This window comes from Theropithecus gelada, chromosome 12 (assembly GCF_003255815.1).
Source record: "Theropithecus gelada isolate Dixy chromosome 12, Tgel_1.0, whole genome shotgun sequence".
In the NCBI taxonomy this organism is placed as follows: Eukaryota; Metazoa; Chordata; class Mammalia; order Primates; family Cercopithecidae; genus Theropithecus; species Theropithecus gelada.
In genome coordinates, this window is record NC_037680.1 from 50098719 (window position 1) to 50114354 (window position 15636).

Below are 15636 nucleotides of genomic sequence, written 5' to 3' on the forward strand. Positions count from 1 at the left end.
TGGAATTGGACAGCCAAAATGATAAATATTTTGACCTGGTAAATTCTGCTCTAAGAGAAATCACCTTCACCGAACTAAATAATATGCTCTGATTTTGATTTAAGGTCATTCAAAAAACGGGTTGAGAATGAATAAATCACTGAATAAATGAAAGAACAATCAAATTTAAAGAGAATCTACTTGGCAACAGGAAATGATAGGTTTTATTACCATAGGTAGCTTTATTAAATTCTATTAGAGGCCAGGCGCGGTGGCTTACGCCTATAATCCCAGCACTTTGGGAGGCCGAGACGGGCGGATCATGACGTCAGGAGATCAAGACCATCCTGGCTAACACGGTGAAACCCCATCTCCACTAAAAATATAAAAACTCAGCCGGGCCTGGTGGCGGGCACCTGTAGTCCCAGCTACTTGGGAGGCTGAGGCAGGAGAATGGCGTGAACCCGGGAGGCGGAGCTTGCAGTGAGCTGAGATGGTGCCACTGCACTCCAGCCTGGGCGACAAGGCGAGACTCCATCTCAAAAACAAAAACAAAAACAAAAAACGAAACAAACAAACAAAAATAAAGTCTATTAGAAAAAGAACTAATAATCCTAGCTTTTCCTCAATTCTAATATATAATGCACAGGCAAAATAAAGTACAATTAGAAGACATACCTCCGCATTGGTCGGAAAGTTTAAGTACTGCAAAATATGCATCCAATGTAGAACTATTCTTAAATTAAGCATTATTTCTATCCCTAATAGTGCAAGATGCTAAAACTTCAAAACAAATGTTCACTACAAAGGGCTTGCTTTGTGCCCAAAAAAGTGATTTAGTCACTTTTACAGATTATTTAAAATTATGGATTTTGTAATAGTAGATGTAATTAAAATGTCAGGCTAGATTGTCTTTACAGCTTCACATTGAACAACTGCATTTTTTTTAACTAAGTCATATAAAATGACAGGTATGCAATATGACGGCTCCAGGATCTGTCCATTTCTCTCACCAGAATTGAGGAGTTTACTAACCACTTACTATATGTTTTAAAAGGTACTTTATGGTACTCCTTACACAGCTTCAATTGAAAAAAGTGATTTCCCTAAATACGATGGAAGTAAGGAAGGAGAGAGAAAAAAAAGAAGAGAAGGAAGGAAAGGAAGGAGACAGCAAATAAAGAAAAAAGAAAAAAGAAAGGAAGGAAGAAAGGATGGAAGAAAGGAAGGAAAGAAAGAAAGAAGGAAGGAAACAAGGAAAGAAAGAAGGAAGGAAAGAAAGAAGGAAGGTAGGAAAGAAAAAAGGAAGGAAGGAAATGAAGGAAGGAAATAAAGAAGGAAGGAAGGAAATAAGGAAAGAAGGAAGGAAGGAAATAAGAAAAGAAGGAAGGAAATAAGGAAGGAAGGAAATAAAGAAAGAAGGAAGGAAACAAGGAAGGAAGGAAAGAAGGAAGGAAGTGGGGGAAGGAAGAGGGAAAAGATTGAAAAGGAAAGAAGTTAAAAAGAGGCAGGGAGAAAGGAAAAAAAGAAGACAGTCTCTTTGACAGTATAAAACATTATCTTCAAGGATACTCTATATACCATATGTTCAAATGGGATTTCTATTAAAGTATTATAATATTCTAAAAATGATAGAATCATTGGCTGGAAGGCTTATTTCCTAGAACTTTCTGTGGGTGAGAGAGGAAGCTCCACTCTCCATGTCACTCCCAGTAAGTGGGACCAGTAAACAGCTGAGTGTTTCTACACTTTCCTACAAGAGTTCTGTTTTAGCTAACTTAGGGGAAGTGGCAGGAGGCAGGGGCAAGTATTATTGTGTTTGTGCACCTCTCTGGGCACTAGTCCAAGACTGGTTGAATTTTGGGGTTTGTTGTTATGCATAGTCCTCTAGATTTTTAAAGGAGGATTTTTAAATATTGCATTATTTTAGCATTAAATTTTACCAGACTATGATAAAGGAATTTCTCTGTAGAGCAATGCAAATGTTTTATAAGAGCCATTTTGTGCTTTCATTCAGTTTAAAAAGCTAATATCTAACCATTTCTGATATATATTGGGCCCGGACATCATTAGGTGTTCACAGAACCCATCAGAGGAGTTCCAAAGTTCTTGGTCTCTGGTCTCTCTCCAGCCCCAGAAATGGACACGAGTAAACCACCTGCTCATGGTTGGATGCAAGCACTGACAGGGGAACACATAAATCTAGAGGCTCGGGCGTTTAAGACATTTGGCATGGAAAATATATTAGTGACTCTCTTTTATCATAATGTTTGTGTCAATATCTGCCAGGAGATTTCAGAAACATCCTAAAACCAAAACTCTTCCTAGCACGTGGCTGAGGAAACGGACATTCAACCAATCCTGGCTCTGAAGGGTGACAGAAACACACCAACACATTCAATTCATTGTCCTGCCTGCTTTCCGAACATTTTTAGATTCATGAAAGATGGCTGCAAAGTTTCCAGGAGAAGAAACTGCAGATATTAAAGGCCCTGTGGGAAGCCTCCCGCCAGTCTCTTTACTGCCAAAAATCTCTGAGCAAGACCTAGCAGGTGGATGAGGGACTCTGCAAGACAAATTTATCCACGTGTGGCAGAAGATATTTCATTAGCAAAGTTTATTGAAACTGGAAATTAGCTCGAAATTAGCTCAGTATGAGATATTGAGGAAGTGAAATCAACCATAGCTGAATTTTTTTCAAGGAATAATGATAAATCTGTAACAAAGTCAGAATCTCGGCTTATGTCATGGAAAGCACCTGAGCCCACTTCGGTTCCACCTCAAGAGTTCAGCAAATCTTTGAGCTGCTTTAGTCTGCCCCCTCATTCTGTAAATCAGAGAAATGAGACTCAGAGCAGCCAAATGATTTGCCCAAACTTTCCCAGCTAATTAGAGATTGCACGAAACAAGAATGGGGGTTTTCTCTGACATCCATGAACCCCTCTTTATATCCAAGGCAGAGTTCAACACTGCCTCTTTATGTGGTCCCCACTCTACACAAATGCCAGCTATAGTTCCTAGAGAGCTGAATTTGCCATTGTTTCTCCATGTCTCCAGGCCACAAGCCTGTAAAAGATAGGGACATATTTTTTCACCTTTTGATTCCAGCACCTAGCATAACACCTAACATGTACTACCATTATCAAGTAGTATAACCACTTCCAGCAGCTAACTTTAATGAGCCCTCACTTCATACTAGTCCTGTGCTGCCTCCTTAATGCAGTACTCATTTGGTTCCCACAATATCTGGCAGAGCCTGGGCTCTTTTTCAGGTATGTCTGATCACTCAATCAATCTTCATTCAGTGAGTGAATGAATGAATGAGCCTAATGTCAGATACCATGCACTTGTCCCCACTTTAGCTTTTCCATTTCATTAGTGTCTAGGCTGGGAAAATAAAGCCATCAAAGCCTTTCATTTCTATACCATAGAGTGGAAAGTTATGTCTATGCAGAGTATGACTGGGCAGTTTACTGGGGCCTCCCTGCAATCTGCATCTGGAGACTGCTGGATCACCTCCAGGTTTTAAGGTGTTCAAGGTATTAAAACACAATACAAGCTGAAGTAAGGTTACAGAAATAACAGGATATTTTAAATGTTCAGTCTTGGCAAGGTAGCCCTGTGACTAGACGTAGCCTCATTTCAAAGTAATGTGAACATGTAAATTTCAAGACTCTTCATAAATGTGAGCTCAGGACCAAAAGGTCTTCTGGGCCCACCTTGTGATAAGCCCCCACTAATCATAAATCCACTCATCCTGATCCGTTGGTGTAGTTGTTGTTAAAACTGTTTGCTATTGTTCCAGCAAAGCATTTACTGTACAAATACCTAATAAGCACTAATTATATTAAATGGTTATTTCAGTCACTGTTGGCATTAAGCCAACAAAGGAAAATACCTTTCTATCACGTAAAGTCACCCTCTACCTCACACCCATTTGGCAAAGTAGAGTTACAGGTGGTTGTCTCTGCAGAGGCAACAAAGTAATAATGAATATGCTCAACTTCCTTCTCACCAGTTGCAGAGGATGGTACTAGTGGAATAATGATAAATCTGTAACAAAGTCAGAATCTATGTCACGGAAAGCACCTGAGCCCACTTCAGTTCCACCTCATGGTGAGTTCAGCAAATCTTTGAGCTGCTTTAGTCTGGGATTTTCCCAGCTACTGGGAAAATTGCGATGCCACAGCCATACACAATACGCCATCCTGAGTATTCAGAGACACATCATTACAGTCAGGGTGTGCAGAAGAGGGTTTAAGTACTTACGACTATATGAGGAAAACTCTTTAAGATGCAATTGCTATATTAACTTCTAATTAATCTGAGGATTATTCGGCAGTGGCAGGACCTTCTCTGCAGGTCAATGAAGAGTGTGTGAATTATCTTCTTACAAATTATTATTTGAAAAAAGTATTTGTTACCCACATTTTCACTTTGGGTCTCAAAAGTTGGTGTCGATCTGAGTATTAGAAATTCTAAGTCTCATCAAAAATGTAACTAAGTTGAATTTGTGTAAGTGTTCTACAATATTTTTCATCTATAATTCTTCAGAAGTATAACAACAATTTTAAAAGTTTGTGATTTTTCAACTTTTGATCTGTGTCTACCAAAGAGCTGAGAGATGCCATTCCAAGTTTGATATTCCCAGTTCTAACCCACTTATTGTAATTAACCTTCACCCACTAAAGTAGAACAGCTGAACGGTGACCCACATACAGAAGTGCCTTTTCTTATGCGAACTTAAACAGCAGTTGGTGCTTAGCCTACCCTTTTACCAGAAGGAGCTCCCTAGTCTCAAACCATCCATGTATTCATTCAGCAAATATAATGAGCACCTAAAGTGTGCCAGACACATCAAAAAATTGCTAATGGTACTCTGGATTGAAACTGATAATGCACTTTCTCTTGAAAATATTGTCACTGCTATTATCACTCTTTTTTTTTTTTTTTTTTTTTTGAGGCGGAGTCTCGCTCTGTCGCCCAGGCTGGAGTGCAGTGGCCCGATCTCGGCTCACTGCAAGCTCCGCCTCCCGGGTTCCCGCCATTCTCCTGCCTCAGCCTCCCGAGTAGCTGGGACTACAGGCGCCGCCACCACGCCCGGCTATTTTTTTGTATTTTTTAGTAGAGACGGGGTTTCATTGTGTTAGCCAGGATGGTCTCGATCTCCTGACCTCGTGATCCGCCCGTCTCGGCCTCCCAAAGTGCTGGGATTACAGGCTTGAGCCACCGCGCCCGGCCTATTATCACTCTTACACTCAGGAAAGCAGGGGTCCTGCCCAGAACCCAGGACTCAGGGATTCCCGTGCCTTGGAGTCTCTTCTGGTGCCTGGGACAGGCGAAGGCTGGCAGTGCCAACTGGGAAGTCACCCTGAGCCTGGACTAGGACCTGTGTGAGTCCCCATCCATGTCTCACATTCTGGCAGCTCTCCAAACCTTCACTGCTTCCCCACACTGTGCAGTCAACCAAGTACCCTAGGGAGCTCCAGCACTCAAGCCTATGGGGCCACCCAGGGTGCAATGGCTAAGCCCTGGTTCTGAGAGGGCAGCCTGGCCAATGCGCTGTCTCTGCTGGCCAATGTGGCATCTATTTCATGTGATCAGAAGAGACTAGGCATCAGAATGATGCACATACACTGATTTTGAGTGACTCAAATTGCTTATATAAGCAGATGTCCCATGAGGAAAAAAAAAAATGACCAGGGACTCCCTCATACCCTAGGGGCAGCTCTGGAGATGAAATCAATTCGATGTTATAAAAGCAGGTTAGGTGCCCTTAAAATTTTAGCATAAGGAAATGTTTTCTGATTTTCAAACAACTAATTTTCAAATGAATTTCTAGAACCCAATCCATCCTAAACTGGAGACAGTCTATATTGCTATACACCATAAAACTCACTTATAATGACAGCCATTGTTCCATAACATTATCCCCCTAAAGCCTCTTGGAAACAATGCAAAGGAAGCACCAAGTGCATGTTTCTCTGTCTTCTTTGTGCTTTTCATCCTTATGCCTCACAATACCTAACCTAATATATTGCCCATAGCAGACACTCAACAAATATTTGCGGATCATCATTTTGAAGTCGAAAGTCGTCATTAGATATTTCGTTCAAATAGCAAATATTTATAAGGCGCTTCATAACTGAGTTGAGACTTTTTACTAAGAAAACAAAACAAGAACACTTACATAACAGATGAGGATATTTTCTTCAGGAAATTCTTCTGGCTTAACAGTCTGTCGTAACTGCCAGTGTTTTTCTTATAGCTCAACAGTAACAAAAATGACACGGCCATCCATAGCACCAGAGAAGATTTTTAAAAATAAAAACAAGCAATGGAAAAATAACACACAAATCTCCCAAAAATGTTTCAAAATCTCTCTCACTCAGGGAAAGAGTCTTTCCATCCCAGTCTCGCTCTTCTCCCAGTCTCTCTCCGACACACACACACGCACACACATGCCCACATGCACACCACTTCCATTTGACTGGAAACAAGAAGACAGTGTCAGGGTCTGGTTTAGGTCAGTGGGAGCCCAGTGAAAACAGTCAGCTACTTCCAAAACAGGCATGGTAACATGAAAGGTAGGAGCCACTTCCCAAGCCAAACAGAAGCTGAATTACTGGCTCAGTTAACTGAATATTTCAGTCATAAACTTAACCAGTGAAAAATTCTCATACTCAATATAAAAACCAATATTTAAAGAATGTTGTATGCACATATTTGCCATCTATGCATGTATCTATGAAGACTGTCTAGCAAATTTGCTGTATCTCCTTGTGTCAATTTGATATCTTCAGTCTGCATTCATATAGAAATATGTATTAAGCAAGCTTTGAGTGTTCCAGCAGGGGGTATGTTTAAATACAGTATCCAGTTCTCTTGGTGTATTTGAATATGATTTATTCGACAAAGGTTAAGTTCGCATCAATGATGGTAAAACATCATTTGTCAATAACATTCCACAGTCTCCACGAAGTAAATGAACTCTACTCTTCTTGACAGCTCCATGGCATCACTTAAAGAGACTCTTCCCAAACTGAATGTTTACGACCTATTTTTTGAAATATGCTACACACAGGTTTAACAAAGCAAACACCCCAGAAACAATGGAAACACACCTGGCTGAAGAATCAATACCCCTCCTTTGGGGCTTCTGCTGGTCAGTGTTCTCACAGTTCAACTGAAAAGATGAAAACACCGACTAGCTCTTTTCCTTGCCAGAAAATGAACAGTTGCTATTGTCTGGTATCCACACAAAGAAAGTCCACCTTGCTGTTCATAGAGATGAGACTGAAAGGCTGTGTGCAAACTTAACCTTTGTTGAATAAATCATATTTAAATACACCAAGAGAACTGGATACTGTATTTAAACATACCCCCTGCTGGAACACTCAAAGCTTGCTTAATACATATTTCTATATGAATGTAGACTGAAGATATCAAATTATCCTCAAGCAAAAAAAAAAAACTAATTTGAATCCTAAACCGTATATCTGAGAACATGCTCCCTGTAAATCCTGGCTTTGTCTAATTTGCTTATGAAAGGGTAAGCAGTGGGTCAAATGTCCAAGTTCGGTAACTTTCATAATCACCAACACTGGGCTCATGTTGCCTCTATCGTTGTCGTTCCCAGTATTCAATAATTTGAGTATCCTTCTAATGAAGAGACAGAAGCCACTGAGGAGTCACTCTAGGTTACAGGCAATTTCCAAATGGCAGTCAGGAGGCTGGCCCATTGGCTGGGGATACCACACTGAGCCGCACCGCTGTTCGCCTGAAGTGGGAAGAAAACCACGTGAGAGTGAGCCAGGAGGCTCGCGCCCAGGTGTTCACCCTGCAAGATGGGACTTCTGAGGATGGTTGTATTCTTGGGCAATTCCGCTGACAGTACTTCAGCCACCCTCAGGTTACTTCCACCTGACATCTGCCTCCGTTCTTCTACTCACTGACTCAGGAAGGTAGTGCCCCCTTTGGAGTGCCATCTCCTCCCTTCTCTCTACAACATAGCTATAAGAGCCCTTCATCCTCACTTCCAAGATTTTCACTGCATCCTCATTTTCTGCCTCGATTTTGGCTTAATTTCCAAGAATCGTCTATCAAATCCAGCAGTTCCAACTCACAATAAGGCTTCAAAGCAAGGAACAAAAGTATGGCATATTTTTGATATTCTGTCAGATCTATAACCAGCCCCAGAAATGTAATGGAATTCTCTAAAATAGATACATTTATTTCATGTTAACATAAAGAAAGTCTTCATGAGTGGTACTGTAGCCTGAACTGCATCCCCCCTAAAATGCATATGTGGAAGCCCTCGCCGCCCCCCTTGTGGTGGTTTGGGAGACGGGGCCTTTGAGAGATAATTAGGTTTAGATGAAGATATGAGGGTGAGGCTTTCATGATGGAACTAGTGCCTTTATAAAAAGAGACACCAGAGTTCTCTCTCTCTCTTTCTCTCTCTCTCTCTCTCTCTCACATGTGGAGACACAACAACAAAGATGACACAGCCATTCATAGCACTAAAAAAGATTTTAAAAAATAAAAACAAGCAATGGGAAAACAATGTACAAATCTTCTCAAAATAAAAATCTCTCACTCAGAGATTCTTTTCATCTGTCTCTCTCTCTCACACATACTCATAACGCATGCACGTGCACACACAGGAACACCACTTCCGTCTGACAGGAAACAAGAAGACAGTGTAGAGGGTATGGTTTGGTCAGTGGGAACCCCGTGAATATAGTCACTTCCAAAACAGGCAAGAAGGCCACTATCCACAAGCCAGAGAGAGGGCCCTCACCAGAACCCAACCGTGTTGGCATCCTGATCTGACTTTCAGCCTCTACACTGCATTCTGCTGCGTAAGTCACCAGGTCCCTGGTTTTTTTTTTTTTTTTTTCTGGCAGCCTGAGCTGACTAATACAAGTGGCTTTGATGGAATTATCCCTAAAATCCTTTCCAGCTCCAAATTCTTTGAACCTATGTGTAATTCATAAACGTCTTCTTGTGTTGGTGTGGGCAGTAGATGGGTAGGGGTGAGTGAAATTGTTAGGGTTAGATAATAAAAAAAAATGAAATGATAAACTATCAAAATTCTCAAAGGTGGCAAAGCCCTGTTCTGAGACTTATCAGATGCAAATTCTATCTTGACCCCTCCAAATGTGAGTTCTCACTTTTAGAATTTTCTGATTGTCTGGCCAACCTTTCGATGCTTTGGTTCTGAAATGTAAGTGGCCCCTTACCTAAATGCACACCATTGATAAAACAAAAAAACAAACAAAAAATCCTGCTTCTTGGTGTGGTATAAAATACAAACATAACTTTTCTCAAATCTGTGTAAGTTACAGTTTCAATTAGGTAAGCTATTAAAATTTTCAAGGTTAGTGATGGGCCACTAGGGTCCTGTGTTCGCTTGGATGATAAAACTGGAGTGGGCCAGGCGTGGTGGCTCACACCTGTAATCCCAGCACTTTGGGAAACCAAGGTGGACAGATCACTGGAGGCCAGGAGTTTGAGACCAACCCAGCCAACGTGGTGAAACCCTGTTTCTACAAAAAAAATGCAACAATTAGCTAGGCGTGGTGACACACGACTGCAATCCCAGCTACTTGGGAGGCTAAGGAAGGAGAATCGCTTGAACCCGGGAGGTGGAGGCTGCAGTAAGCCCAGATGGCACCACTGCACTTCAGTCTGGGCAACAGAGAAAGTGACTGTATCAGGGGAAAAAAAAAAAAAATCTAAAAGAAAGACACCTAGAAGTGGATCACTTTCACTTCAAGAGATGGTGACTGAGCTCGATGCGTCTCCATGCTAGGGCTGCTTTCTCATCTGTTCTGGAAGTTTTCCCTGTCCTCTCCTCTTGACCCCATGCTATCTGCAGACCCACACTCATACACCCTCCAGCACACCCTCGAACTACTCACACACAAAAGTGTCTGCAATCTGTAGAGACAAAAAGCAGATTGTGATTACTTAGGGTTGAGGGAAGGGGGCAGGGAATTTGGAATAATAGCTTAAGGGTAAAGAATTAGCTGAAGAAACCATAGGGTGTCTTTTTGACATGCGTGATAAAAATGTTCTAAAATTGACTATGGTGATAATTGCACCTATCTGTGAAATCTGTGAATACACTAAAAACCATTGAATTGTAGGCTTTAAATGAGTGAACTGTGTAATATGTGAATTATATCTTAATAAAACTGAGTGAAGCCTGAATGTCCAAGTTTGAGGACAGTGGATGAAACACAGGGGAGGGTATGACAGGAGTAACAGAACTAAAGCCCTGCCTCATGGAATACACTTGACAGGAAGGAAATGAAGCTCCATAGCTGGGGTTCCTGTGTTAGTTTCCTATAAGCCGCCCTTTTTGGAGGGTCAAGTCACAGCATACGGGATCAGGAAAGGTTCTTTCACCTTACGCACAGTCAAACCCTTCCCCAGACAATGGAGTGCTGTATCAAAGCCGTGCTCAGAATGGATTTGAGCAGCATAAAGGATCTGTATAGGTGAAAGCGGAAGAACGAATCAAGTCTTAGAATCCCGGTAGCATGAAGCAGGCTCCAGGGCCCTGGGCTTGCCTCTCCCATCAGGAATATATTAACATGCAGATCTGGCAGAACGGTTTCCCCTAGTCCTTGCAACACACCTCCTGCCTGATTCCTATCCAAAATTCTAATTAATAGGAATCCATATTTTCACACAGCTCTGGCAGTTTAAATATGCAAGTGCCTATTCAATGCTCCAAAGACCCCAAGCACCCTTTCAGAGCACATGGCTCTATACAAGGGCTCCCGTGTCTGAAATGCAGACGGCGCCTCGCTGTCACCATCCTAACAGTGTGGCAGCTGCGCTCCCCAAAGCCAGCAAAGTGGGTCCTGTGTGTGCACGGAAGGCATGCCTCAGCCACCATCCACCATCTGCCTGGCTGGTGGGTGCACAGCCTCAGCACAGAGAGACAGCTGCCCCTGACAATGGGGAAAACAGCAGCACTTCCTCAGCTCCTTTAGCAACAAGAAAAAAAAATGTCTGCAGGAAGAATATGTAAAATTACTGCAAATTTCAGATGCAACTGCTATTATGCCTCCTCACAGCTAAATGATCACACGCAGTAGGATGAGGTCTGTTTAGCAACTGTAACAATTAGGCACATTTGTATAGAATAAGGCACTAACAAGGCTAAAAGACTATTGTCCTGGACAAAGGGTTCCTCTCATAAGCTCTGCCATCATAAATGATACCTTTAAAAAAGCCTCTTCCTAAAGCCTTCTTTTAAGTAAAATGACGATCACTAATTACTTTGTTGTGAGCACAAACAAGAATTACTTTCTTCAAAAATTCTAACTAAATAAATTACTCCAGTCAAAAAGATGTATTCAATTAATTCTTTATTAAGGGCGTTGTAAAATCTAAGTGATTGTTCCAGAGAAGTTAGGCAGTGCCAGGAAAATACTTATCACTTAGATTAGTAATTATTTACTTAGAAAAAGTTTTAAAAAGGCTGGCCGCGGTGGCTCACGCCTATAATCCCAACACTTTGGGAGGCCAATGTGGGTGGATCACGAGGTCAGGAGTTCGAGACCAGCCTGGCCAACATAGTGAAACCCCACCTCTCCTAAAAATACAAAAATGTAGCAAAAATTTAGCCGGACATGGTGGTGGGTGCCTGTAATCCCAGCTACTCAATAGGCTGAGGCAGGAGAATTGCTTGAACCCGGGAGGTGGAGGTTGCAGTGATCCTAGATCGCGCCATTGCACTTCAGCCCAGGCGACAGTGGGAGACTCCGTCTCAAAAAAAAAAGAAAAGAAAAAGTTCTAAAAGTTAAAAAAGAAAGAAAAACTCAAGGCTGGGGCAAGCTGGCAGCCTCTGCCAAGGCAGGCATTCATCTTTTGCCTGCTGGGTTGGGGGCTGCCTGGAGGGTCTCAGGGAGTGGCCTGAGGGGGCCACACAGGGGCCTTGGGGGAAGGACTTATTTCTGACAGGTGAGCAAATATTTCAGTATTGTAACTAGTATAGCTATGCCAGTGTATATGTCAGATGAACGAGGGGTCTAATTAGATAGGTCACATTTGGCTGTTTCATTAAAGATCCCCTAATGTCCTCCACATTCTTATGCATGAGATCATGGGTTCCCCGGAACACAGACTACTGGGGGCTTTGCTCACTGGAGAGATTACTGAAGAAACTAAATGCATACATAAGCCACAGAACCTTCCTTAGATGTGTTATCTGAGCAAACACAAAACGATCTTAAAAATCATAATATACTCTACCGATTCTTGACTCTCCAGCTAGCACTGAATAAATGTTCATTTTTTCAGCCTAATTGTTTTCAGACCACTGACTAGAATTACAGCATGAAAAGGCCGCTGTCATGTTCAGTATACATTTTTAATAGACATCTTTAAACATTTAGACAAAATATTATTTTTAAATGGCAATTCTTTAACTGGTAAATGTAATTATCTAACTTTATAAAGAAAAAAAAAACCTGACAATCAAAATATTCTGTCACTGCTTTACCGAAACACCTAAAATATCTTTTCAGCAAATGAAATGATTCTTTATTTTATGCTTTTAAAAATGCATTAGGGTAATTGCTCTGCAACAAATCACCTTCTCTTCTCTGAGCTTGGCTGCCACATCCCTCTCTTGTCCATCAATTGTGCACATTGTCATGATACCCAGATGATCACCAGGGGTAAGTCTCCCTAACAGCATGTTTATAAGAGTATTCAGTTGAGCAATCTGCAAAATAATTGTATTTCAATGGAGATATTATACTGTGAAAAAAATCTATTACATGTCAAGTGCCAAATGAAGCAGTTATAGAACCAAGACACATTTATTGGTGCTTTTAATCAACGCAAATAACTTTGCAAGCTGATCATTCCATTGTTTTCTTGTGATTTTAATTTGCTTCTTTAATAACAGAAATATACTTTTCAACTAACAGTCATCACTTGACTTGTGAATGAACAAAACACTAGATTTTTTTTAACATTCTGGCTCATATCTCTATATGATGGGACTCTGTTTTCCCAAAGTCCTAGGACAAAAAAAAAAAAAGTACAGAAGCTAGTGTCCTTACAAAGGTTGTCCAGAAGTCCACATTTTCCTTAAGTCCAAAGAGAGACTAAGGGACCCTTAACCCCATCTGCTGGTGGCAGAAGAGTTGAGGAATTTTTGCTCCAGAGCATTTCATGTATTCCTCTGTAAAGTTTAATGTTCAAGCAGGTGCTTTGCAGGCTTTGTATTAAATACAATGTGCTTTCTTTCAGCATGAGGGTCATCACCACCACAATGGTGGGCGCTGTAAACTACCTTTTGGGACTAAATTTCAAAACGTACATTTGTATTTCCAGAAAATGTTGAGTATGTAAAGCAATCACTCTTTTAAACCTGAACATGTGATAGAAAGCCACAGACTTTCACCGTGACTTGCAATGACCTTGGTTAACCCATGAGCCCTTTGAACCTACAGTATTGATGAATTCCTCAGGAAAACAATAGCTCACATTTCCTGAAGGCTGAGTGTGTGCCGGCTTCTGCTTTAAGTGCTCTGTAAGCATTCACTCTCATCATACAACAATCCTTTGAGATAAGTCCTATGATTACCCCAGTTTCCTGATGAGGAGACTAAGACGACAGAGATTACACAACTTGCCCAGTCACCTAACCAATTTCCTGAGGTGTCCTCGCTAGATGCTCAACAGTTGTTTGCTGACAGCAACAAACCTGCTTAAGAGAATCTTCTACAAAAACAACAACAACAAACAAAAAAACAAACAAACAAAAAAACCATTTTAAGGTCTTGTTCATGCCTCCATTGCCCACCCAATCTGAATGATGGTCAAAGTCACTTGCTTGGGAAAGTCCAGCATAACATGAAGTTATAGGGAGCTGGAGCTCCCAGGGTCTCTGGGCATCCTTTGCTCTACAGCTCAACAAGCCGTAGCCCTCGGGAAAGTTTTGAATAGCATCCCTTCCTCTTTCTGCCTTTAATCTTATTTGCAGAAAAAATCCATTTGAAATCCCATCCAAACCTCACAGTAGGATTTCCCTTTTAAATATCTGCCTGCCTGTTTTCCAAGCAGGAAGTGTGGCTAATCACAACATTGTGATTGGAAGAGCCCATAGAGGGCTCTCAGCGCCTGTGCTTAGCTCTGGTTACATTCTGCGTTCCTTGAGGCTCGAGCAAGTGAGGCCTGCCACCAGGAGGGTGCTTCATCTCCACTGTGCACCCAAACCTGGCCGCGCAGGGCATGGAAAGAGAGGTGTCCTGGCTGTGGCCACCCCAGGTTACGGCCTCGGACTCTGCTGTTAGCCATACCCTCTCCACCTCCTGCTCCCAGCCTGCAGCCACGCAGCTCTGCCCACTCATTATCATTAAGCCTGTGCCATCTGAAAGGGACTAATTATCACAGCCCCAGCCCACAGCGCAGTGCAGATCTTGGAAAGGACAGTGCTGACAAGAAGCCTTTCCAGAACAAAGAAAGTCACACAGATGCTAGACCCTGAGGGACAGCCATCTTATGAGTGGTAGATGGTGTGTGTGTGTGTGAGTGTGTCTGTGAAAGAACATGTGTGAGAGTGTGTGTGCATGAGTGTGAATAGTGTGAGAGAACATGTGTGAGGGGGGTGTGTGTGTGAGACAGAACTTGTGTGAATGTGTGTGTGAGAGAGTGTGTGTGTGTGTGAGAAGACGTGTGAGAGTATATGTGAGTGCGAGAAAGCATGTGTGCATGTGTAAGACAGGCAGTGGGTATGAGTGTGTTGTACACACACTGTGCACAGTATGTGAGCCTGTGGGATGCATTAAGTCTGGAGAGGAGGAAGTTTTTTGCTGGAGAAATCATTAAAGTTTAAATCAAGAAGTGTCTTGGATCTCAAGAACTGTCTCAAGATCACAACAGTTGTGTCTCTTTATAACCATAATATTGAGCACTGATTATATGCCAGATTGTAGAAAGTATTTCCCATGAATCCCAGCGTACACCCTATGAACTATGATTACTATTATCTCTACTTTACAGGAAACAGAGACTCAGAGAAGTTAAGTCATTTCCTCAGTGTCACACAGCTAATAAATGATAGAGCTAAGAGTCGAATCGAGCAGTCTGATGACAGAGTAGTGCTCTAAACTCAACGTTAATACTTCATCTTATTCCTAATATTAAAGATGCTGTGTGCACTAATTACCACCATTTCACCCCTGGATCCAAATATTCATACCCATTTTCACAACAGCACAGGTTCTGGGCCAGAGTTTCTCAGATATTGGTGAACAAAAAACCACTTGGGGAGCTTGTTGGAACACAGAGTCTCGGTTACATCTCAGTGATTCTGATTTCTTTTGTCTGAGGACCTAGGAATGTGCATCTTCGACAAGCGTTCCAGCCTGCAGTGAATTGCAGTGCTGAGATCACAGTGGTGTCTCTGTCCTTGTTGAACACAGCATCGCCCCGCCTCACCATTTCCAGCATGCTCAAGCTAGGGTCAGTGATGTGAAAGCACGAGATCAAAGCAGAAAGGTTGTTTTTTCCTCCAAGAAATTTGTTTTTACAATCCTAAAATTGAGGGAAAAAATTATCTATTTCATAGACTCCCCAAATATACCAAAAATAAAAGGCAAGCCAATTTATTTCAAGAGACTT